Here is a 24,082-nt window from a genome sequence, read left to right as displayed (position 1 = left end):
ATGTACACTGTTGAGTTTTCTGTACATAAAAATAATTAATATAAATTTTCCTTCAAACAAATAAAAAATAAAATAAGTGGTTATATGGAAAGGAGTTTGCATTTTCAATTAATGCAACCATTCATTATTCATTATTGTCCTTCTGTGGCCCTTCATAAATTCCCATGCAATTTCAGCAATAGGAAACATGTATTGCTAACAATGTTAGTTTAGCTTTCTCTTTACAAAAAAATTTTTAGGGATGGGGTCTTGCTCTGTTGTCCAGGTTGGGCTTGAACTACTGGGCTCAAGCAATCTTCCCACCTCAGCCTCATAAATAGCTGGGACTACAGGTGCTCCACCATGCGTGGCCTCTTCCTGTAAATTAAAAAGAACAGCTTCCCCTTCCCCCCAACGCCAGGCAAATTTGATGCTTAATTATCACCATATTTGTTCTCTCTGGTGGCTATTTTCACATCTTTCCATGGTCCAGATTTCCTAACCACCTAGTGTAAACTCTTCAAAAGCCTTTCAAAAATATTTGAGGCTTAAACAATGTAAATAAATAAATGATGGTTTGAAATATCCCTAAATGTTTTCCAGATTCAGTGCACTCTTAATCAAAGGGCTAAGAGTACATTTGTGTATTCATTACAGAATGAATAGAATGAATATTCACAGCTGAACAGAAACTTCACATGCAAGTGTAGAGATCTAAGAATAGCCAAGAAATTCTTTTTTCTTTCTTTCTTTTTTTTTTTTTTTTTTTTTTTTGATGACGGGGTATCACTCTGTCACCCAGGCTGGAATGCAATGGTGCAATCATGGCTTACTGTGTCCTCGACCTCCTGGGCTCAAGCTATCCTCCCACCTAAGCCTCCTGAGTAACTGGCACCACAGATGCACACCATCACGCCCAGCTAATATGTGTGTGTGTGTGTGTGTGTGTGTGTGTGTGTGTGTACAGGTGGGGTCTCCCTATGTTGCCAGATTGGTCTTGAACTCCTGAGCTCAAGCAATCCTCCCACCTCAGCCCCCCAAAGCATTGTAAGTTCTGATGTGAGCCACCGAGCCTAGAGTCCAGTCACACAGGCTGGAGTGCAGTGTCATGATCTTGGCTCACTGCAGCCTCAGCCTCCTAGGCACAGGTGAGTCTCCCACCTCAGCCTCCCGAGTAGCTGGGACTACAGGTGCATACCACCATGCCTGGCTAATTTTTGGCATTTTTAGTAGAGATGGGGTTTCAACATGTTTCCCAGGCTGGTCTCAAACTATGGGACTCAAGCAATCCATTTGCCTCAGTCTCCCAAAGTGCTGGGATTATAGGCATGTGCCACTGCACCCAGCCCCAAGACATTCTTCAATAAAGAAATAAGGAAAATGAGGTGGGGGGTTCTTTCCTATCAGTTAACAAGGCTTGTAAAGCTATGGTAGTTAACACTGTGATACTGACACAAGGGCAGAAAAATGGACCAATGAGACAGAATAGAGTGCCTAGAATCAGAAGTACACATATACAATCCATGAAAGGGTTAGTTTTGTTTGGGGAGAGGTGAGATTTGGTTTTTTTATTAAAAGAAAATTTTTTTGAGACAGGATCTTGCTCTGTCACCCAGGCTGGAGTGCAATGGCACGACCACAGCTCACTACCCTCTTTACCTCCCAGACTCACTCGATCCTCCTGCCTCAGCTTCCCAAGGAGCTGGGACTACAGGCACCACCACACCCAGCTAGTTTTGTTGTTGTTGTTGTTGTTGCTTATTGCTATTGTTGTTGTTTGCAGAGACAGGGTTTTGCCATGTTGCCCAGGCTGGTCTTGAACTCCTGGCCTCAAAGGATCCTCCCACCTTAGCCTCCCAAAGTTCCGGGATTACAGGCAAGAACCACCACACCTGGCCCAGAGGTATTTTTGAAGTTCAGTGGGGAAAGGGTGAACTTTTCTGCAAGTGGTTCTCCTGAAGATTAAAAAAGAGAGAGAGAGAGAGAACATCATTCACAAAATCAAATCAAGGTTAATTAAAGACCCACCTGTGCAAAGCAAAACTATGTAACACTTAAAAGACAACATAGACAAATATTTTATGACCTTACGGTAAGAAAAGATTACAGAAACATGACTCCAAAAAGCACAACCCTTAAAGGAACAGCTGGACTACATTAAAATTAAAAATCTACACTGAAGCCCAGGAGTTAAATCCATACTCCCCAAGACACCGCACAAAGAGTGAAAAGACAAGTCAGGCCACAAAGTAGAAGATATTTGCAATACAGCCCACAAAAAATATAGCCCACAAAGCATTAGCACCAGAATAGATTGTGAAAACCTGACACTCCTCCTGGGCACTGCACTCCAGCCTCTCTGACTTCCTTACTGTTATTCCAACAAGCCTGGCAATTCCTGCCTCAGAGTCTTTGCACTGGCTGTTCCCTTTGCTTGGAATGTCCTTCCCCCAGAATGTCTGCCTGGTGAATTCCTCATCTGCTTCCAGTGTTTACCTAAATGTCACCTTATCATGAGGTCTGTTCCTAGTACCGTATTTTAAATTGCACTCCTATGCACATGCTCATGCTAGCCCTACATTGCTCTGGTGTGTTTTTTTTTCAATTAGACTTTATCATATCTAACATACTGTTTTGTTCAATGATGTATATCCCAAGCACCAGAAAGAGAGCCTGGCACTTGTAGGAGCTTAGAAAAAATTGATGCTGAATAAATGAATGAAGACAAATTACCAAAAGGAGGAAAATGGGCAGGAGAAATGAACAGGGATTTCAAGGAAAAGGAAGTACAAATAGCCCCAAAATATATTTTAAAATATACGTTATTTATTACTCAGAAAAACAAAAAGTCATGATGAGACAATAGACTTCATATACCAGATTGGCAAAAATTAGAATTGGGAGAGAGTAAGCATCGATGGGAACTCTTCTTCTGGTAGGGGTGTAACTGAGGCCAAAGACTTTAGAAGCCAGTTTGGCACAACTTAGTAAAGTTGAATACAAGCCTACCCAAGATCCAGCAATTCCTCTTCTAGGAATATACACCAGGGATAGTCTTGCATATGTGTACCTAAAGACATAAGTAATGAAGTTCAAACAGCCTTGAGTGTAAGAGTATGGCCTTGAAACCACCAAATTGCCTATCAAGAGTTGGACAAAGTTATAATTAAGTTGTAGGGAATTCACAGAGTGGAATATTATACAGCAGTGAAAATGAAAGTGCCACAGCCACACTCAACAGCATGAATCAGTCTCAAAGATGAATCAATGCTCTAAGGTGAGCAAAAGAAGCAAGTCACTGAAGAATATAAACGATGTGATTTATTTTACATAATAGTCAAAATAAGTAAAACAAAATGATGTTTTAGTTAGGGATGTGCACCTGGATTTCAAAACTATAAAGAAAAACAAGGGAATGGTTAACTCAAAATTCAGATAGTGGTTGCCTCTGGGGGAGAGAAAGAAAATCGCAATGGAACGGAGATTTCAATGGGAGCTGTGGGCCACGTTATTGTCTGTGTCTTGGTCGGGTGATGGGTACTCATGTTCATTTGATTATTCTTTAAGCTACACATATACATGATCTTTATTTTTATTTTACTATGTAACTTTTAATTGAGGTAAAATTTACAGTAAAGTGCGTAAGTCTTAAGTGTTCAGCTCCACCTAGTTTTACAAACTATAATACTCTTTTGTGTATGTATGTAGCATACTGTTTTTCACGATTTTTTTTGAGACGGAGTTTCGCTCTTGTTGTCCAGGCTGGAGTGCAATGGTATTATCTCAGCTCACCGCAACCTCCACCTCCTGGGTTCAAACAATTCTCCTGCCTCAGACTCCCTAGTGGCTGGCATTACAGGTATGCACCACCACGCCTGGCTAATTTTTGTATTTTTAGTAGAGATGGGGTTTCTCCATGTTGGTCAAGCTGGTCTCAAACTCCCGGTCTCAGGTTATTCGCCCACCTCAGCCTCCCAAAGTGTTGGGATTACAGGCATGAGCCACCGCGCCTGGCCATATTTCACAATTTTAACATGCATTTCCAAAATTAATCATGGACTTTCACTACTTCACTTAGAATCAGAAGACTCCACTTAAGATAAATATATATATACATATACATATATATATGTACACACACACGCACACACACACATATATAAATATTTTAAACAAAGTCTTGCTGTTACCCAGGCTGGAATGCAATGGTGTGAACATAGCTCACTGCAGCTTCAAACTCTTGGGCACAAGCAATCTTCCTATGTCAGCCTCCTGAGTAGCTACTACTATAGGCGCTCACCACCACACCCAGCTAATTTTTAAACTTTTTGTAGAGATGGAGGTCTCGCTTCGTTGCCCAGGCTGGTCTAGAACTCCTGAGCCCAAGTGATCCACCCACTTCGGCCTCCCAAAGTGCTGGGATGACAGGAATGAGCTATAACATTGTCAGAAAAAATTATGACCCTTGTGCCTAATCAAATCATAATTCATTTTTCTCCCTTTCAAAAGTTAGTACAGAAATGCATTTATAACCAAATTTATGAGATTAAATAAGCACACTTTCATCATTTACTCAAGTTTTCATCCTTGTTTTCAGTAGATTCAGGTGACCTGGCCTTCCCCACCCCAAGCCCACCCAACCCGTTGTCTTCTGAAAACAATCACTTCCAGCTTGTAAAATAGTAAAATTTCACTAGGTCAATGATTCTCAAACATTTTGGTCTCAGGAAACTTTTATATTGTTTAACAATTATTGAGGGCCTGGAGTGGTGGCTAATGCCTATAATCCCAGCACTTTGGGAGGCCGAGGTGGGAGGATCACTTGAGGCCAGGAGTTCAAGACCCACCTGGCCAACACGGCAAAACTCAATCTCTAATACAAATACAAAAATTAGCCGGCATGATGGCACACACCTGTGATCTCAGCTACTCAGGAGGCTGAGGCAGGAGAATTGCTTGAACCCCAGAGGTGGAGGTTTCAGTGAGCCAAGATTGCACTATTGCACTCCAGCTGGGTGGCAGGGGGACACTGTCTCAAAAAAAACAAATAAAAACAGGCCAGGCGCGGTGGCTCACGCCTGTAATCTCAGCACTTTGGGAGGCTGAGGTGGGCAGATCTCCTGATGTCAAGAATTCGAGACCAGTCTGGCCAACGTGGTGAAACTTTGTCTCTACTAAAAATACAAAAATTAGCCGGGGATGGTGGTGAGCACCTGTAATCCCAGATACTCAGGAGGCTGAGGTAGGAGAATCGCTTGAACCCAGGAGGCAGAAGTTGCAGTGAGCTGAGATTGCACCATTCCACTCCAGCCTGGTTGACAAAGCAAGACTCTGTCTCAAAATTAAAAAATAAAATAAAAATATGGCCCCAAAGAGCGTTTGTTTAGGTGGGTTATATCTCTTGAGACTGATCATATTAGAAATTAAAAAGTGAGAATTTTTAAAACATTATGTTTTATTAATGTGTGTTATTGACAGGGCGCGGTGGCTCACGCCTGTAATCCCAGCACTCTGGGACGCCAACACGGGCAGATCACAAGGTCAGGACATCAAGACCACGGTGAAACCCCGTCTCTACTAAAAATACAAAAAATAGCCCAGCGCGGTGGTGGGCGCCTGTAGTCCCAGCTACTCAGGAGGCTGAGGTAGAAGAATGGCATGAATCCGGGAGGCGGAGCTTGCAGTGAGCTGAGATTGCGCCACTGCACTGGAGCCTGGGCGACAGAGCGAGACTCCATCTCAAAAACATAAAATAAAATAAATATGCATTATTAATACACATTAATCAATTTGTAACTATTTACTAATTCATTTCAAAATTATAATACACTCATTACATGAGATCTGAAATGAAGAATGAATGAGGAACAAAGATAGATGTACGTAAGTAAGCAAATCCTGACTATAAGGTGTAGGGTTTAAAAAGGGGAAAGCTGGCCAGGCAAAGTGGCTCATGCCTGTAATCCCAATACTTTGGGAGGCTGAGGCAGGAGGATCCCTTGAGCTCAAGGAGTTTGACAACAACCTGGACAACATGGCAAAACCCTGTCTCTACAAAAATTAGCAGGGTGTGGTGGCGTACACTCGCACTCCCAGCTACTCAGGAGGCTGAGGTGAAAGGATCACCTGAGCCTGGGAGGTCGAAATTGCAGTGAGCGGTTCACTCCAGACTGGGTGACAGAGTGAGATCCTGTCTTAAATAAATAAATAAATAAAAATAAGGCAGGGGTTGTAGGGAAGCTAGAATTAAAATACCAGACAACAATAACTTCTAAGTCAGGAGGAATTAAATGGAGTTAAAGTGTATTAGTTTCCAGAAAGAGGGTGGAGGTTTTGAATCACTGTAGATTTTTCCAGCAAGGTTGTATTTCTTGACCTGGCTGGCTGTTATATGGGTGTTACTTTATTACTAAGTAAAACCAGGAATATGTTTTTAGTAAGAAAAATTGTGACTGTGTGTTTTATGCCTCATGCTGTATGTATATCTAACAGTTAAAAATATGCTTTGAAAATGTTCACGAAATGTCAAAGGAAACGTCAAAGGATATACAGCGACAAATTGTAAACTTCCAGAGATACCTTACGCATAAACAAGCAAACAACTATTTCACTTCTTTTTTTTTTTTTTTTTTTTTGAGACGGAGTCTCGCTGTGTCTCCCAGGCTGGAGTGCAGTGGCATGATCTCGGCTCACTGCAAGCTCCGCCTCCCGGGTTCACGCCATTCTCCCGCCTCAGCCTCCCAAGTAGCTGAGACTACAGGCGCCCGCCACCACGCCCGGCTAGTTTTTTGTATTTTTAGTAGAGACGGGGTTTCACCATGTTAGCCAGGATAGTCTCGATCTCCTGACCTCGTGATCCACCCACCTCGGCCTCCCAAAGTGCTGGGATTACAGGCTTGAGCCACCGCGCCCGGCCACTATTTCACTTCTTACCCTTTCTACATAAGTGGTAGATTTTCATCTTACTGTTTTTGCATCTTGCCTTTTTTTACTTAATTTTATTTCTGCAGATTGTTCCATATTAGTTTATAAAGGGTGCCTCATTCTTCTTATTATGCCTACATACTATTTCACTGCATGGATGTACTGTAATTTGTTTAACTAGTTCTTGTTAAAACTACTTCCATTTTTGTCTTACAAATGATGCTGCAATGAGGAACTTTATTAATATGTCATTTTGTATAATTACTAGTACATTTATATAACAGATTATGATTTTTTTATTAAGATTTTTAATGATACCAGGTGTGGTGGCTCATGCCTGGAATCCCAGCACTTTGGGAGGCCGAGGTGAGCAGATCATGAGGTCTGGAGTTTGAGACCATCCTGGCCGACATGGTGAAACCCTGTCTCTACTAAAAATACAAAAAAATGAGCCGGATGCCCCGGCTACTTGTGAGGCTGAGGCAGGGTGAATCGCTTGTACCTGGGAGGCTAAGGTTTCAGTGAGCCCAGATCGCGCCACTGCAGTCCAGCCTGCAAACAGAAGGAGACCCCGTCTAAAAAAAAAAAAGAAATTAAAAAAAAAAAAGATTTTTAATGATGACATTCTGCTACAGTCCTCAAGAATTTTTTTTTTTATTCTGGCTACTGCTATATTAACACAAAACACTTCTTCATCGTGTGTTTTTAAAGTGTCTTTCTTAACTTGAAAGAAATAATCCCTTCGTGGACTATTTCTTAATTACAGAGTATTATGCTACATTTTGAGGGGTTTTTAATGGTGTTATACATTTTATCATTTATCTGTAGTTATATGAAATGGGGCTGAGTATAATGGCTCATGTCTGTAAATCCAGCACTTTGGGAGGTCAAGGCGGGATTGCTTGAGCCCAGAAGTTCGAGTCCAGTTTGGGCAACATAGTGAGACCTCGACTCTGCCAATAATAATAATAATAAAATTAGCTGGGCATAGTGGCACACACCTGTGGTCCCAGCTACTCAGGAGGCTGAGGCAGAAGGATCAACTGAGCCCAGGAGTCGGAGGTTGCAGTGAGCTATGATCACACCACTGCACTCCAGCCTGGGTAATAGAGTGAGACTCTATCTCAACCAAAATAAAAAGAAGATAGAGAAAGAGAGAGAGAAGGAAGGAAGGAAGGAAGGAAGGAAGGAAGGAAGGAAGGAAGGAAGGAAGGAAGGAGGAAGGAAGGAAGGAAGGAAGGAAGGAAGGAAGGAAGGAAGGAAGGAAGGAAGGAAGGAAGGGGAAGGGGGAGAAAGAAAGAGAGGGAGGGAGGAGGGAGGGAAGGAGGGAGGGAAGGAAGGAAGGATGGAAAGAAGGAAAAAGGAAAGGAAAGGACAGGAAAGGAAAGGAAAGGAAAGGAAAGGAAAAAAATAAAGGAGAAAAGAAATGATATTGGCTTAAATTTCTAGGGTAGCAGATGACAGAACCTGACTGGCTAAACAAGCAAAAAGGAGGAATTTGTTGAATGGATCCTACTCAATCCAAGGAGGGGGATCCAAATAGCAAGGTTAGGAGACGCAGTCAGCACAGCCCAGAGGCCTCCCTGGGGGAGGTGTTCACAGCCCTCCTCTCTAGAGAACTCCATTAACATCACGTGGCCTCACTGAAGCTCCAGTCACTGTCAGGTAACAGGGAGAGAGCAACTGACAGGCTTAGCTTAGGTCCAGTTTCCCTCCCTGGGTCAATCAACTGGGCCAGAGAGGAGCTCAGGGTCCACGCTGGACATTGGGTCTCTTCCCAGAGAAGGGGACATCAGGATCCAGCCAGCCCTGCCAACCTGTATGACACCAGTGGGGCATGGAATCCTTACGTGCACCCTGGGGAGCCCAAGGAGAGACTGGCAGGGACATGACTCCTTCCTCTTCTTGAAAAACAACAATGCCAAAATCTAAAACACTGACAATAACAAATGCTGGCGAGGATGTGGAGTAGGAGGAAGTCTCATTCATGACTGATGGGAATGAAAATGATATAGTCACTTGGAAAGAGAGTTTGACAGTTTCTTACAAATACAAACTAAATGTGTTCTTACCATACAATTCAGCCATCATCATTTGCTACTTACCCAAAGGAGTTGAAAACTTAGGTCCACACAAAAAGCTGCACATAGATTATTATAGTAGCTTTATTCATTAATTGCCAAAAACTTGGAAATAACCACAGTGTCCTTCAAGGGGTGAGTGGATAAATAAGCTCTGGTACATCCACACCACAGAATATTATTCGGCACCAAAAGAAATGAGCCATCAAGCCGTAAAAAGACATGGAGGAGTCTAAATGCATTTTACTAAGTGAAAAAAGTCAATCTGAAAAGCCTACATACTGTATGATTCCAACTCTATGACATTCTGGAAAAGGCAAAACTATAGCGTGGTTGCCAGAGGTTAGCAGGGAGGAAGAAATGAATAGGCAGAACAATCTCAGCTCACTGCAACCTCCGCCTCCTGGGTTCAAGCGATTCTCCTGCCTCAGCCTCCCAAGTAGCTGGGATTACAGGAACCCCCCACCACACCTGGCTAAAAGCTGCAATTACTTTTGTATTTTTAGTAGAGACGGGGTTTCACCATGTTGGGCAGGCTGGTCTTGAACTCCTGACCTCAGGTGATCCACACAACTCGGCTTCCCAAAGTACTGGGATTACAGGTGTGAGCCACCACACCCGGCCAAAAAAATATTTTTATTGTGGTAAAATGTATGTTACATAAAATATACCATTTTAGCTGTTTTTAAGTGTACAATCCAGTGGCGCCAAGCACACCTACAAGTTGTATAAATGTCACCACTCTTCATCTCCGGAACTTTTCATCTCTCTTTAATAAATAACTGTTCTCTTTAAAAAACTCCCATTACCCTCTCCAGCCCCCAGCAGCCACCTTTCTACTTTCTGACTCTATGGATTTCCCTAGTCTAGATACCTCATATAAGTGGATTCCTATATTATTTGTCCTTTTGTGACTAGCCTGTTTCACTTAGCATGATGTTTTTAACGTTCATCCATGTTGTTGCATGTGGCAGAAGTTTCTTCCTTTTCATGGCTGAAAGATATTCTATTGTTTGGATAGACCACATATTGTTTATCTCTTCCCCTGTTGATGGTCAGTTGGTTTCTTTCCACCTTTTGGCTATTGTGAGTAATGCTGCTATGAACATTGATGCACAAGTATCTGTTCACGTCCCTGCTTTTGATTCCTTTGTGTCTATATCTAGGAGTGCAATTGCTGGACCATATGGTAATTCTGTTTAACTTTCTGAGGAGGTTGTTCTCATTTTACAGATAGGAAAACTGAGGCTCAGAAAGGTGACGAAACTGGTTCTGCTTTACAGTAAGGGTACTGGGACTCCAGCCAGGCCTGTCTCACTCTGAAACACATGCTATTTCCAGCATGCTCTATGGCCTGAGGGTTGAGAGGTGGGGCTGCGATCTGGACATACGTATGGGGTGGGCATTGGTGGATCCAGTCTAATGAAGCTCCAAACTACACCTCACATCTGCTCACTTTTTTCTGTTTCCACTGCCACTGCCCTGGTCCAAGCCACTTTGAGGTTTCACCAGGATTCCAGCCACAGACTCCACTCCCCCTGCTCCCCTCTGGCCCCTACAGCCAGTGGACTCTTAAGAAGACACAAGTCAGATCAATCACATCACTCCCCTGATTAAAGCCCTTGGGTGCTTTCTCCTTAAACTTAGGTTCAAATTCCAAGGTGTGCTGCTCCAGCATCTGCTTCACCCTAGACCCTCCCCTTCCTGCATGAAGCGCACAGATCTGCAGCCCCTCCCTTGAGCCAGTGAAGCCTCTTCTGCCTCAGGACCTTTGTCTATGCTGTTTTCTTTGCTGGGAGGCCCTTCCACAGCCTCATTGCCCCCAGCCCCTTCTCAGCCTCTGGTCATCAGTTAAGGATCATCTCCTCAGAGGGGCTTCCCCGGCAATCCTATGCAAAGTAGCCCCTGCCTTCCCATCTGACTCCCGATAACTCCTGCCTTGGCAGTCCAGGATTCCAGAAAAGCCTCTTCCCAAGCATGAGGGAGCATCGACCCTCAGACCCAGCTTACACAGAGGAGGGGGCTGGGGCTGGGTGAGGCCACCTGCACCACCGGCCACCCTTGGGCTGAGAGCCCAGCTCTTCCCTGTCCACTCCAGTCCACTCAGCTGTCTCAGAGAAGATTTCTGAGGCTGGACATGACCAGGTCCTGTGCGGCTTAAACTGATCGGGGCTTCCTGTTGCCCTCAAGGGCCACCAAGCATTGAAGGCCGTTCGGGCCTCCATTCCCAGCCTCAGATCCCTGGGCTCCTCACCTTTGCCCTAGCCTCGGGCCCAGCAACTACAGAGGGTCTGCACTGTGCAAGTCCCTACTACACCGAGGCTCGGGGAAGCATTAAAGACCTGACCACCTACCCAATCTGCCCCAACTCAAGGTCCCTGTCTGCCTAGGTCCATTGCTCTGCCCTCCCAACAAAGCCACCATGAATCTTGTTAATGTTTTTGTGAGTCTGCCAACAAGGATCTGGTAAGATGGTGCAGATCCAGGGCAAATCAAGAGCAAGTGAGAACACCAGTCTTGCAGCAGATGCAGGAGGTCATGGAATCGAGGACCATGGCATCGGGGACCTCATGGACCCCAACTCAGTCATGGGCAATGGGGAACTGGCCGAGGACGGGAGTGGTCAACCATCGATGAAGCAACAAATGACAGAGAAAACAATGAGACAGAGACAGCCGCACCCGAGAATGATTTGACACCCCTGAGGAAGAGGCAGCCCTAGGGGAAACCTTGGTATCTGCACTCTGAAATCAAATGCTAAGTGAAGCATGTAGCTGACTTGACCAGAAAAAACTATACCTTTCCCCAAATCAACATTTGGTTCCATCTTGAGTTGTTCCAAGGATTAAAACATAACAACTTTTGTTGACTGTAAGACGAATTTATTTTTATGAATTTTCATTTCATTTTCTTTAAGACAAAGTCCCAAACTAATATTTTTTTCTTCCCTTAACATTTGCTTTTACCCTGGACTCTATTTATTTTATTTTTTTAATTATTTTTTATTTTTATTTATTATTATTATTATTATCATCATTTTTGAGACGGAGTTTCACTCTGTCGCCCAGGCTGGAGTGCAGTGGCGCAATCTCGGCTCACTGCAACCTCCGCCTCCTGGTTTCAAGTGATTCTCCTGCCTGAGCTTCCCGAGTATCTGGGATTACAGGCACCCGCCACCATGCCGGGCTAATATTGTATTTTTAGTAGAGACAGGGTTCCACTATGTTGGACAGACTGATCTCAAACTCCCGACCTCAGGTGGTCTGCCTGCCTTGGCCTCCCAAAGTGCTGGGATTACAGGCATGAGCCACGGCACCCAGCCCCCAGTCTATTTTAAATGGCTCTTTTTCTGGCATGAGTTTTCCTTAGTCTCGCTCTGGCGCCCAGGCTGGAGTGCCGTGGTGCGATCTCGGCTCACTGCAACCTCCGCCTCCTGGGTTTAAGCGATTCTTCTACCTCAGCCTCCCAAGTAGCTCAGATTGCAGGCACATGCCACCACGCCCAGCTAATTTTTTGTATTTTTAATAGAGACAGGGTTTCACCGTGTTAGCCAGGATGGTCTTGATCTCCTCACCTTGTGATCCACCCACCTCGGCCTCCCAAAGTGCTGGGATTACAGGCTTGAGCCACCGTGCCTGGCCTCTAAAGTCTGTTTTTTTACAGAGTAGCCAGAGTGATCTTTTCTTTTCTTCCTTTTTTTTTTTTTTTTTTTTTTTTGAAACAGACTCTCACTCTGTCGCCCAGGCTGGAATGCAGTGGCACTATCTTGGCTCACTGCAGCCTTCGCCTCCTGGGTTCAAGCAATTCTTCTGCCTCAGCCTCCCGAGCAGCTGAGATTATAGGCACATACCATCACACCCAGCTAATTTTTGTATTTTTAGTAGAGACAGGGTTTTGCCATGTTGGCCACGCTAGTCTCGAACTCCTGACCTCAAGTGATCCACCCACTTTAGCCTCCCAAAGTGCTGGGATTACAAGCATGAGCCACCACACCCAGCCCAGAGTGATCTTTTCAAAACCAGAAATCTGGCACCATCCCTCCCCTGCACCAGGCCCTCTAGGCTTCCTTGTTGCTTGCAGGGGATTCTGAACTCTTTCTTTGGGCAACAAGGCCCTATGGAGCCCCGTCTCCCACTCCTGGTCACCAGCTCCAGCTGCACCCGCCGTTCCTCAGCTCCTTCCTGCAGATCTCCCCCTTCTGCTCACACCCCCTTCTGCTCACACGTGGCCTGCATCTCCTCCTCCTCCCTCAGGACTCAGCCTAAGTGCTGCTCCTCAGAGAAGATCTTCCCAAGCCTGAGTCAAAATTGGGTCCTTCCAAGTCCTTTTATTTATTTATTATTTATTTACTGAGACAGGGTGTCGCTTTGTCGCCAAGGCTGGAGTGCTGTGGCACGATCACAGCTCATTGCAGCCTTGATCTCCTGGGCTTAGGTGATCCTCTCACCTCAGCCTCTCGAGTAGTTGGGACTACAGGCTATGCCACCACACCTGGCTAATTCTTTTATTTTCTTTTTTGTAGAGACAGTGTTTCACCTTGCTGCCCAGCCTGGTCTCAAACTCCTGGGCTCAGGCAATACGCCCACCTCAGCTTCCCAAAGTGCTGGGATTACAGGCGTGAGCCGCCAAGTCTTTTACTCTTTTTTTTTTTTTTTTTTTTTTGAGACGGAGTCTCGCTCTGTCGCCCAGGCTGGAGTGCAGTGGCCAGATCTCGGCTCACTGCAAGCTCCGCCTCCTGGGTTCACGCCATTCTCCTGCCTCAGCCTCCCGAGTAGCTGGGACTACAGGTGCCCGCCACCTCGTCTGGCTAGTTTTTTGTATTTTTTTAGTAGAGACGGGGTTTCACCGGGTTAGCCAGGATGGTCTCGATCTCCTGACCTCGTGATCTGCCCGTCTCGGCCTCCCAAAGTGCTGGGATTACAGGCTTGAGCCACCGTGCCCGGCCGTCTTTTACTCTTTTACTCATCAAGCCTGGCCACTCAAGTCTTTTACTTTGGCCTCACATTCCAGCCTGCTACTGCACACTTGCAGGTGCCTAGCTCTCCTGTCTCCTTTCTAGAAGGAAAGCACCATGAAGGCAGAGACGATATAATCATAGTCGAAGCCTGCTCAGCAGTTACCAAGTGTCAGGCTGCACGTGCTGCCCCGGCACCAGGACATTTAAACCTCAGGACAACCCTACAGATAGACACTATCACTCTCTTCATTTTCCAGACAAGGCCCACAGTCTTAGTCAACAAGACACAGAAAGTCAGGGGCAGAGCTAAGACTGAACTCAGGCAGGCTGCATTCAGAGCCCAGACTTTTATCCAGAGGACTCACCTGCCTCTCTTTGGTCCACCACTGCCTGGCACACAGTAGGTGCTCAGTAAATACATAGCAAATGAAAGAATGTTCTCTAGAGGGGCAGTCACAGCGTCGAGAATTTGGTGTCCCTGATGGGAAGGGTAATGATGCTGGAAGAGCACAGCTGCGTCATTGAAATAAAACACAAATGAAAATCAAAAGACAACAACATCCAACTATTTGGGCTATCTGTGGCCCAACTGCCCACCTGTTCCCTGTGCCACCCTGTCCCCATTAAGTGAAAAGCTCTAGGAGTTTCATCTGGTTAGAGCTGAAACCAAGTCCTTAACAGTGTTTACAGATGAGGATAGAGCCACCTGGAGCAGGAGGGCTTTCAACCTGACAGTTTCCCCGCAAGGAAATGAATGTGCTGGTCCTGCAGGAATCATCTTCAAAGCCAGACAACCTGGCTTAAGCACAGCATTTAGAAGAAACGAATCACACCCCCAGCTCCCACCAACCAGATGGCTGGGCTGTCTTTCTCTTGTGGAATGAGGGGCCTGCTTCACACAGCTGTCCAAGCTGTGGGCTGAAATGAAGATGCTGGAATTCCTCCCCTCTGCCCTTTCATCCGGCAGCCTTCTGGGGCCTGTGGTCCTGAGTCAGATGTGGGTTGAGCCACAGGGGCTGTGGCAGGTGAGGCCCTGCCAGCAATTAGCCCCCAGGCCCAGACACTTGCTCCTTTTTATGTTCCTAATCTTTTTACCAGAAACAGGAGAGGTTTTGTCCTGAGCTGTGCAAGTGAAGAGCGTCACCCTCTGAGAGGGCACTGGATGCCACGTGCTTTCAATGTCAAGGTCCCTTTTGAGAATGGCCCCACTCTGTACTAACAAGTTCCAGAGACACCACCAGGCTACTAAAGAAAATGAACAGCATGAGCAGTGCACTCCTAGACAACAGGTGAAGAAAGAATTGTGATCACAAAAGAAAAAAATAGATAAGTTGGATTCATCAAAATTAAAAACTTTTGCGCATCAAAGGACACTATCAGCAACGAAAAGGCAACCACCAAATGGGAGAAAATACTTGCAAAGTGTGTGTCTGACAAGGGATTGACATGCAGAAGATATGAAGCCTCCTACAACTCAACAACGATTTCTTAAAAACTGATTCAACAATGGGCAAACGACTTGAATAGACATTTCTCCACAGAGGATATACAAATGGCCAGTGAGCATATGGAAACATGATCAGCATCACCAGTCACTAGGGAAACGCAAATCCAAACCACAGCGAGGTTCCATTCTACGCCCATTAAAATGGCTACTATCAAAAGAAAGAAGGCAAACAAGCAGGGAAAAGAAAGACAAAGAAGAAAGGGGAAAGAAAGAGAGAGGAAGGAAGGAAGGAAGGAAGGAAGGAAGGAAGGAAGGAAGGAAGGAAGGAAGGAAGGAAGGAAGGAAAGAAGGAAGGAAGGAAGGAAGGAAGGAAGGAAAAAAAAAAAGAAGAAGAAGAAGAAGAAAAAGTTGGGCATGGTGGTGCATGTCTACAGACCCAGCTACTGGGGAGGTTGAGGTGGGAGGATCACTTGAGGCCAGGAGTTTGAGACCAGCTTGGGCAACACAGGAAAAAAAAGTTAAAGGAAAGAAAGAAAGAAAACGTTGGCTAGATGTGGAGAAATAGGAACCCTTGTCCCTTGCTGTTGGTAATGTAAAATGGTGTGGCTGTTGTGGAAAAAGTTATGACAATTCCTCAAAAAAAAATGACATACAATTGCCATATGATCCAGCAATTCCACTTCTAGGTATATATCCCAAAAAAGTGAAAGCAGAGTGGATATTTGTGCACTAAGATTAACAGCAGCATTATTCACTACAGCCAAAAGGTGGCAGCAAACCAAGCATGCACTGACAGATGAATAGATAAATAAAATGCAGAATGTGCATACAATGGAATATTATTCAGCCATAAAAAGGAAGGAGGGTTTTTGGGTTTGTTTTGTTTTGTTTGTTTGTTTTTGAGAAAGGGTCTCATTCTGTTGCCCAGGCTGGAGTGCAGTGGTGTGATCACAGCTCACTGCAGCCTCTACCTCCCAGGCTCAAGTGATCCTCCCACCTCAGCCTCCTAAGTAGGTGAGAATACAGGCACACATCTCCATACCTGGCTACTTTTCTGCTTATTTTTTGTAAAGATGGGGTCTCACTATGTTGCCTAGGCTGGTCAGGATTTTTTTAAGACTTGTCCAGTGAAGCAGTGGGAGTGGAGGAGAAAAAAAGAAGTCTGTAACTGGTGGTGATTTGGAAGGAAAATTGTTTTTAATGCTTCCTTCCTGAACAAATAGCTCAGATTGAAATGGAAGAAAATTTTGACACGTTAAAATATAGACAAATCTTGAGGACATTATGCTAAATAAAATAAGCCAGTCACAAAAAGACAAATACCCATAGGATTCCACTCACATGAGGTACCCAGGGTAGTTCAATTCATGTAGACACAAAATTGAATGGTGGCTTCCAGGGACTGGAGGCAGGAGGGAGTGGGGGGTAATAGGTGTACAGTTTCCATTTAGAAAGATGAAAAACGTCTGGAGATGGCTGGTGGGTGCATGACAACTCATGGTTGCATGACAGTATGAATGTACTTCAAGAACTGAATGCCACAGGACTGCACACTCAAAAATAGTTAAAACGAGAAATTTTATGGAATATATATTTTATAGAAAGAAGGAAGGAGGAGAAAGAGAAAGGAAGAAAGAAAGAGACAGAAACAGAAAGAAAGAAAGAAAAGAAAGAAAGAAAGAAAGAGAAAGACAAAGAGAAAGAAAGAAAAGAAAGGAAGAAAGAAAGAAAAAGAAAGAAAGAAAGAAAAGAAAGAGAGAAAGAAAGAAAGAAAGAAAGAAAGAAAGAAAGAAAGAAAGAAAGAAAGAAAGAAAGAGAGAGAGAGAAAGAGAGAGAAAGAGAAAGAGAAAGAGAAGGAGGGAGGGAGGGAGGGGAGGGGAGAGGACGGGAGTTTCCTGTAGGTGAAGGGTTTGCCCCACAGGAATGGAGTCCCCTGAAGTTCTAGGTTTTGCATGTGTGTGACCGCGTGGACCCTCATCACCTCACTCCTCAACAGCAATAGGGCAGCCCTCGGGCTGCAGGTGAGAGGCGGGCAGCCTGGGCGCGAGGCCCACTCTCAGGCTGTGCTTCATGCACTTGGACAGCGCTCGCAGAGGAGTGCTCCCTGCGGCAGTGGCCGGGGTAATCTGAAGACGGGTGAGGCACACGGGACGTCTGCTTTACATGCACGTCACCTGTTTCCACTTTCAACCTCCCACACCTTTGATATTAGATCTGTTGTTGTGTTTATCTTGTTTACAGAGCCTCTGCGGGCAGATGGGGTGAGAATTGCTGGAGAGGAGGGAGAAACGCAGACCACCACAGCAGAAACCAGAGCGTCCGTCCTGTGAGATGAAGAAAAGGCCAGGGACCTGTAAGAATTCTTTAGTGTTTGGGAAGCAACTTGACTGGGTCCTAGAAAAATGGGGTCTAGGGGGAGACATAACTAGTTTTGGGAAAAAAGACGCTTTCCCTTAGATTCTGAGATCATGAACCTGGACCCAAATGCCAGGCTGCCCTCCAGACATCCTCGGAACAGTTCTCCCCACTGCTCCACACAGCAAATGGGAGACATACTTCCCCTGGGGACGAAGTGTCCGCCCCAAGCCAGAGTGGCTTCCTCCCCCAGCCCAGCTTCCCAAAGCAGTTTGCAGTGAGAATCTCCCCAACCTTCCTGTCACACTGTCCCCAGCAGCCACACACTGACCTGGCCAGTCCCTTGACCTTTTAGGTTTTTATCCTTAAATGAGGATGAAAAGCTTTTTCAGGCAGACTTGTGAGCCACAGGGGACGTGCTGTGTGCAAACATACTGAGCCCATGCCCAGCACGTGCAAAGCAGTCAGGGGGAATTAAAAACGCGCTGGTGGAGTCAGAAATCAGAGCTCAAGCCATGCCTATTGTCCCACCACCACCCTCTCTACCACGTCTACTCACTGCTTATGCTGTATTTATTTTATATTTTTTATTATAATGATGATTTTTTGCCCTGAGGACATGTCCCCCTATTTTATAGTTTTCTTTAAGTTCATGTTGATGGACTCACTGCTTTTACTCACCTAATTCTAAACAGCAATATCAGTCAAATCACAGCTTTGAGATGCCGGCTTTGTTTCCCAAAGGTATTTGAAAAAAAGTACAAAGCGCTTGAGAGTCAAATGTTTTCTGTGAGTCACCTAAAATTCTCTCTCCCAGCCCAGGAGCCGGTGAATCACGTCCTGGGCACTGCCGCCTTCGCGTGGCTTCCAGCTATGCGGCCAGGGCCGTAGGTGCCCTAAGCCAGGCACATTGCCCTTTAACGACTTTGGCTTCTGACCTTGACATAGACAGGCAGGGCAGCTTCCTGGGCAGTGGGTGGGGCCAGCTGTCCCCATATTTGTGCTGTTACAGCCGGCTTCCCCCTCAAGGGATTAAGACTCAAGAGACGCAACTCTGCTGGGGCCAGCATCCCTCAACCTTCGAAGCCCGGACCATGGGGCGAGGCTCGGCGCCTTGCGGAGACACTGCCCAGGGTGACCCAGCAAAAGAGACCAGTCTAGTCGTCTCAGCTGCAGCACTGGGCTCTGGCCAGTGTGGTCACCATCTCCTGGTCAGGCTCCACTGCCTCCTGCCAGCCCAGACACTGGCTGTCTCTCGCCCTCGCCCTCCAACCCATTCTCCACACTTCAACATTTTTTTTTTTTTTTTTTTTTTAGTCTTGCCGGATTAAGCAGAATCTCCACAGTGTTTTGGAAACACAAATCTGTCCCCTCGATGTCCTCATTCAACATTCTATCATGCCTTCCTGTCACTAGAGCCAAGGCCATAAACTAGTTTTGTTTGGCCCAGGCAGGGCTAACTTTTTAAAAAGTGAGCACAATGTATGGGATCTTTATGAATATTTATGTAACAGCTGTAAAGATTATACCGGAAGCTCAGAAAATGGCCTTCTGTTCCTCCTCGGCATAGCCAGCAGGGCTCGGGGAGCGGGGCTCTGTGCTGGTCCCAGTGGACTTCCCTTTTGTCCTGCATCATCTTGGTTCCAGGTGGCCTGGAGTGCACGGGGCTCACACTGCTGTATGGAGCTTCAGACTGTCCGTGGGACCGAGCCCTTCCCTGAGTCCTCTGAGTGGCAGCTCTCTCAACAGCCTCTGAGTTCCTCCTCTATATAAACTGCTACATTTACAAATCCGGGTGATGAACCTCCTGAGAAATTAGATCCCTGTCCCCATGTGGCAGCAACTAGAGAAGCTCTGTGGCGGCTTGACCTGAGATATCTTCATCCACTTCACCACAGTCCCCACCACTCCCTATTGCTCCCCAATAAAATGATGGTGCCAATTTAAAAAAAAAAAAATTTTAGAGACAGGGTCTTGCTCTGTCACCCAGGCTAGAGTGCATTGGCATGATCATAGCTCACTCTAGCCTTGAACTCCTGGGCTCAAACAATCCTCTCCCCTAGTAGCTGGGACTACAGGTGCATACCACTGACCCCAGCTAGTTGTTTTTCTTATAGCAGAGTTTAGAACAGAGAAAGATTTCTATATACATGTCTTGGAGAATTAAAGACAGATGAAGAGGGTCCTTTGTTACAAGAAGAACAGGAAAGAGTATATTTCTTGGTGAAAAGAAACATCCAGTCTGCCACATGGCCTGCCTGGTCCCTGTAGGCCTTTGATTTGCAGCCCCGGATCTGACGATAAAATCTAAATTCCTCTGCATGGTATAATGAAGTTGTATGATGCAATGGTTAGGATAATGTTAGGCTGCTACAACAAAAAGACCCAAACTACAATAACCTAAACAAATGAGAAGTTTCTATCTTTTTCATGTAAAATTTGCTTTGATTTGTGGCTTGATGGTATTGGGAATCCAGGCTCTTCCTATCTTCTGCAATTCATTCTTAACATGCAGCAGTCATGTCTCTAACAGAACCACTGGGTAAAAAGTAATTTTTTAAAATGCAGCAGCCACCTCCGGTCTCAGATGGCTCCTTCACCCCAGGAAGGGAAGGGGGGCACTCTTGTTCCTTTATTATTATTATTATTTTTTGAGACAGAGTTTTGCTCTTGTTGCCTAGGCTGGAGTGTAATGGCATGATCTTGGCTCAACACAACCTCCGCCTCCCAGGTTCAAGTGATTCTCCTGCCTCAGCCTCCCGAGTAGCTGGGATTACAGGAATGTGCCAACCCACCCGGCTATTCTTTTTTTTTTTTTTTTTTTAATTTTTAGTAGAGACAGGGTTTCTTCATGTTGGTCAGGCTGGTCTCAAACTCCTGACCTCAAGTGATCTGCCCTCCTCGGTCTCCCAAAGTGCTGGGATTACAGCTGTGAGACACCGTGCCCGGCTCTTGTTCCTTTAAGGGCACAATCCAGAACTTTCGCTCATCTCATTATCTGAAACAGTCACCTGGCCACACCTACCTAGCTGCAAGGGAGGCTGACAAATGCAGGGTTAAGCTGGTATTCATGTTAATGCCCATCAGGAAATTCAGTTACTCTATATGGAGGAGAAAAGGAACAGCCCCTGCCACGTGACAAGCCCTTCCCTCCAGCCTCATCTCCCACCTGCTGCCTCCAGAAATTTACTCTCTGGCAGCACTTAACCACTTGTAGATTCCCAGCAGCCACAATCTATCTCACCCTGCACCTTAGCCTGTGCTGCTCCCTCTGGCAGGAATGCCCTTCCCAGTCTGACTCCCTGTAAGTTCTCCTCATCCTTCAAGTCTCAGGTCAAGGGAGGCCTCTTCCATCCTGCCTCTGCCACCTGCCCCAGCTGAGTCCAGCATTCCCTCTCCAGGGCTTATTTTATACTTTATGGGAGCTCAGACTCTAGGGCCAGACTGCTGAGGCTATGTTCTGCTCTTACATGCTGGCCCTTGTGACCTAGGGCCAGTTACTAACTTATCTGGACCTCAATGCTCTCATTCATAAAATGAGAATATTAGGACCTACATCACAGGGTTACTAAGCCAAATAAGAAAAAGAGCTGGGTGCAGTGGCTTATGCCTGTAATCCCAGCATTTGGGGAGGCCAAGATGGGCAGATCACCTGAGGTCAGGAGTTCGAGACTAGCCTGGCCAACATGGTGAAACCCTGTCTCTACTAAAAATACAAAAATTAGCTGGGCATCATGGCACACACCTGTAATCCCAGCTACCTAGGAAGGTGAGGCAAGAGAATCACTTGAACCTGGGAGGTGGAGGCTGCAGTGAGCCAAGATTGCACCACTGCACTCCAGCCTGGGCAACAGAGCAAGACTCCATCAAAAAGAAAAAGAAAGAGAGAGAGAGAGAAGAAAGAGAGAGAGAGAGAGAGAGAGAGAGAGAGAGAAAGAAAGAGAAAGAGAAGAGAAAGAAAAAAAAAGAAAGAAAGAAAGAAAAAGAAAGAAAGAAAGAAAGAAAGAAAGAAAAAGAAAGAAAGAAAGAAAGAAAGAAAGAAAGAAAGAAAGAAAGAAAGAAAGAAAGAAAGAAAGAAAGAAGAAAGGAGGGAGGGAGGGAGGGAATGAGGGAGAGAGGGAGGGAGGGAAGGAGGAAGGGGAGAGAAGTAAATCTCTTAGCATGGTGCCCGGCACATAGTAGGTACTCGATAGGTATTAGCCATTATCATCATTATTATCTGTTGAGTATTTATTCTGTGGCCAGCCCTGTGCCAAGGACAAGGAATCCAGCAATCAGTAAGGGTCCCAGTGGAGCTCACACTATGGAGGGGATGTGTGGTAGATTTGTTTATCATTGCAATATATTCATTGCGTCCCCCCAGCCCACCCCCTTGGCACTGGGCTCAGCCCTGTGACTTGCCTTGGCCATGGGATGTTGGCAGTAAAATGGAAGCAGAGGCTGGGGCAGCACTTGCACAGTTGGGACTGTGCTCCTGCGTTTCTGCCACATCCAGAGAAGAGCAACCCCAGGCTGGGCCACTGGTTCTAGGAGGCAGGGAGAGACCTAGGGAGTGAAGCCAGCCAGCCGAGATCAGTCCTTCCCCAGCCAATACACAACTGGATGACAAAAGCCACAGAGGGAATGTAATTCTTATTGCCATGTGCCTCTGCGGTTCTTAGTTTTATTTTAATTTTTTTTTTTTTTTTTTTTTTTTTTTTTTTTGAGACTGAGTCTCGTTCTGTTGTCCAGACTAGAGTGCAGTGGCATGATCTTGGCTCACTGCAACCTCCACCTCCCAGGTTCAAGTGATTCTTCCGCTTCAGCCTCCCAAGTAGCTGGGATTATAGAAGCACACCACCACGCCTGTCTAATTTTTGTATTTTTAGTAGAGATGGGGTTTCACCATGTTGGCCAGGCTGGTCTTGAACTCCTGACCTCAGATGATCCACCCACCTCAGCCTCGCAAAGTGCTGGGATTGCAGGGGTGAGCCACCGTGCTCGGCCACCTCTGCGGTTCTTTAGTTGTTGTTAGGCAGCATTACTGCGGCCATAGCTAACGACACAGAAAGAATCATCAACAGGCAAGCGTAGCCTGATGTGGCAAATGCTGTCATGGCAGTAACAACAACTAGAGGAGCTGGGATATGGGCCAGGCAGTCTGCCTTTAGAACTCAAGCTTTTAGACTCTGTGGCCTCCCTCTCCTCCTCCTCTCCTTCCTCCCATCCCCTTCCCTGCACCCAGTGCTGGAGAAACACTTAGTGAATGATGTAACCCCAGCAATGGTTTTCCCACCGGAGCTCAAGGGCCACCTCTAAGCGTGTATCACCCCAGGGCTTGTCAGCCTTCACTGGTTATCCGTAGCTTGTCTTCATTCCTCAATCTACACCAAAGGCCCTGAGGGCTATGGCCACCTGGTGTCTCGCCACCAGGCCTTGGCCACATGAAGGCTGTTCCCACCCCTAAATGCCACCCAGCCCAGCAGTCCCTGCCCTCTTATCTCCAGCACAGCCCTCGGGTGAGGGCACTGGCCACATCCTACAGCCACAAAGCAAGCAGGGCCCATGGCTGACCAGTCCTGGAGCAAGAAGCCCTGGTAGGAGAGGCGGGGACCTGATGTGTGAGTGAGCCAAGGGGAGGTGCAGAAAGGTCCTCTTCTGGAAGAGACTGTGGGAGAGTGAAGAAAACACTGACTTTGGCACCCTCTGACCCAGGTTCTCATCCCAGCTCTGCCATTACGAAGGCAACTTGTTGCACCTCTCGGAGCTTTGATATCCTTGACTGTAAAAGGGGATAACAAAGACCACCAAGCCCTGTAGTTGGACGCATAAACTGGATAGAGTCTCAGCAAATGTCAGCTCCCTTCCCTGCTCCCCTGCGGGTCTCAGCCTCAAGCAGGAGCATGGACCTAAGGCCTCCAAAGCTGAGATTCCTCCCAGACAGGTGTGGAATTGGAGGTCAGGAATAGAGTGATCAGAGCACAGCCTTTGGACTCAGACAGCCCTGGGCTTTGCTCACCAGAGGCATGACCTTGGCCCAGACACTCACTGCTGAGCACCTGGCTCTGCTTCCACCTCACTGGGATAAGAGGTCCTCTTGAGAGGAACTGCTGCGAGTGGTGGCCACTGGGACACAGAAGCACCCATTGAATGGGAGTTGGTAAAGGATTTAGAAGTCATTGAATGGTTTTGCATAATGTGGTTTGAACAGAAAGATATGACATGTCTGCTGTGTGCACCGCTCCTTGCAAGGGGGCTCGCCAGGGGCATACAACACTCTGCTATCACCATCATTGGATGCTGGAAAGGAAAAGTGCAGTGGCGAGGTGGGCCTGGACAGGGGCGGGTTAACAAGCCTTG

General features: G+C 46.2%; 1 long non-coding RNA gene across 1 annotated transcript; it reads left to right on the top strand.

Annotated features, from left to right (window-relative positions):
* The first annotated feature begins 17,279 nt into the window (after positions 1-17,279).
* On the top strand, positions 17,280-19,701 carry LOC144329600 (uncharacterized). The gene is made up of 3 exons (XR_013395004.1): positions 17,280-17,524; positions 17,630-17,741; positions 19,391-19,701. It is a non-coding gene; the product is annotated as an uncharacterized LOC144329600 (long non-coding RNA).
* The last annotated feature ends 4,381 nt before the right edge of the window (positions 19,702-24,082 follow it).

This window comes from Macaca mulatta, chromosome 6 (genome assembly GCF_049350105.2).
Source record: "Macaca mulatta isolate MMU2019108-1 chromosome 6, T2T-MMU8v2.0, whole genome shotgun sequence".
NCBI classification, from domain to species: Eukaryota; Metazoa; Chordata; class Mammalia; order Primates; family Cercopithecidae; genus Macaca; species Macaca mulatta.
This window is presented reverse-complemented; position numbering and strand designations above follow the sequence as displayed.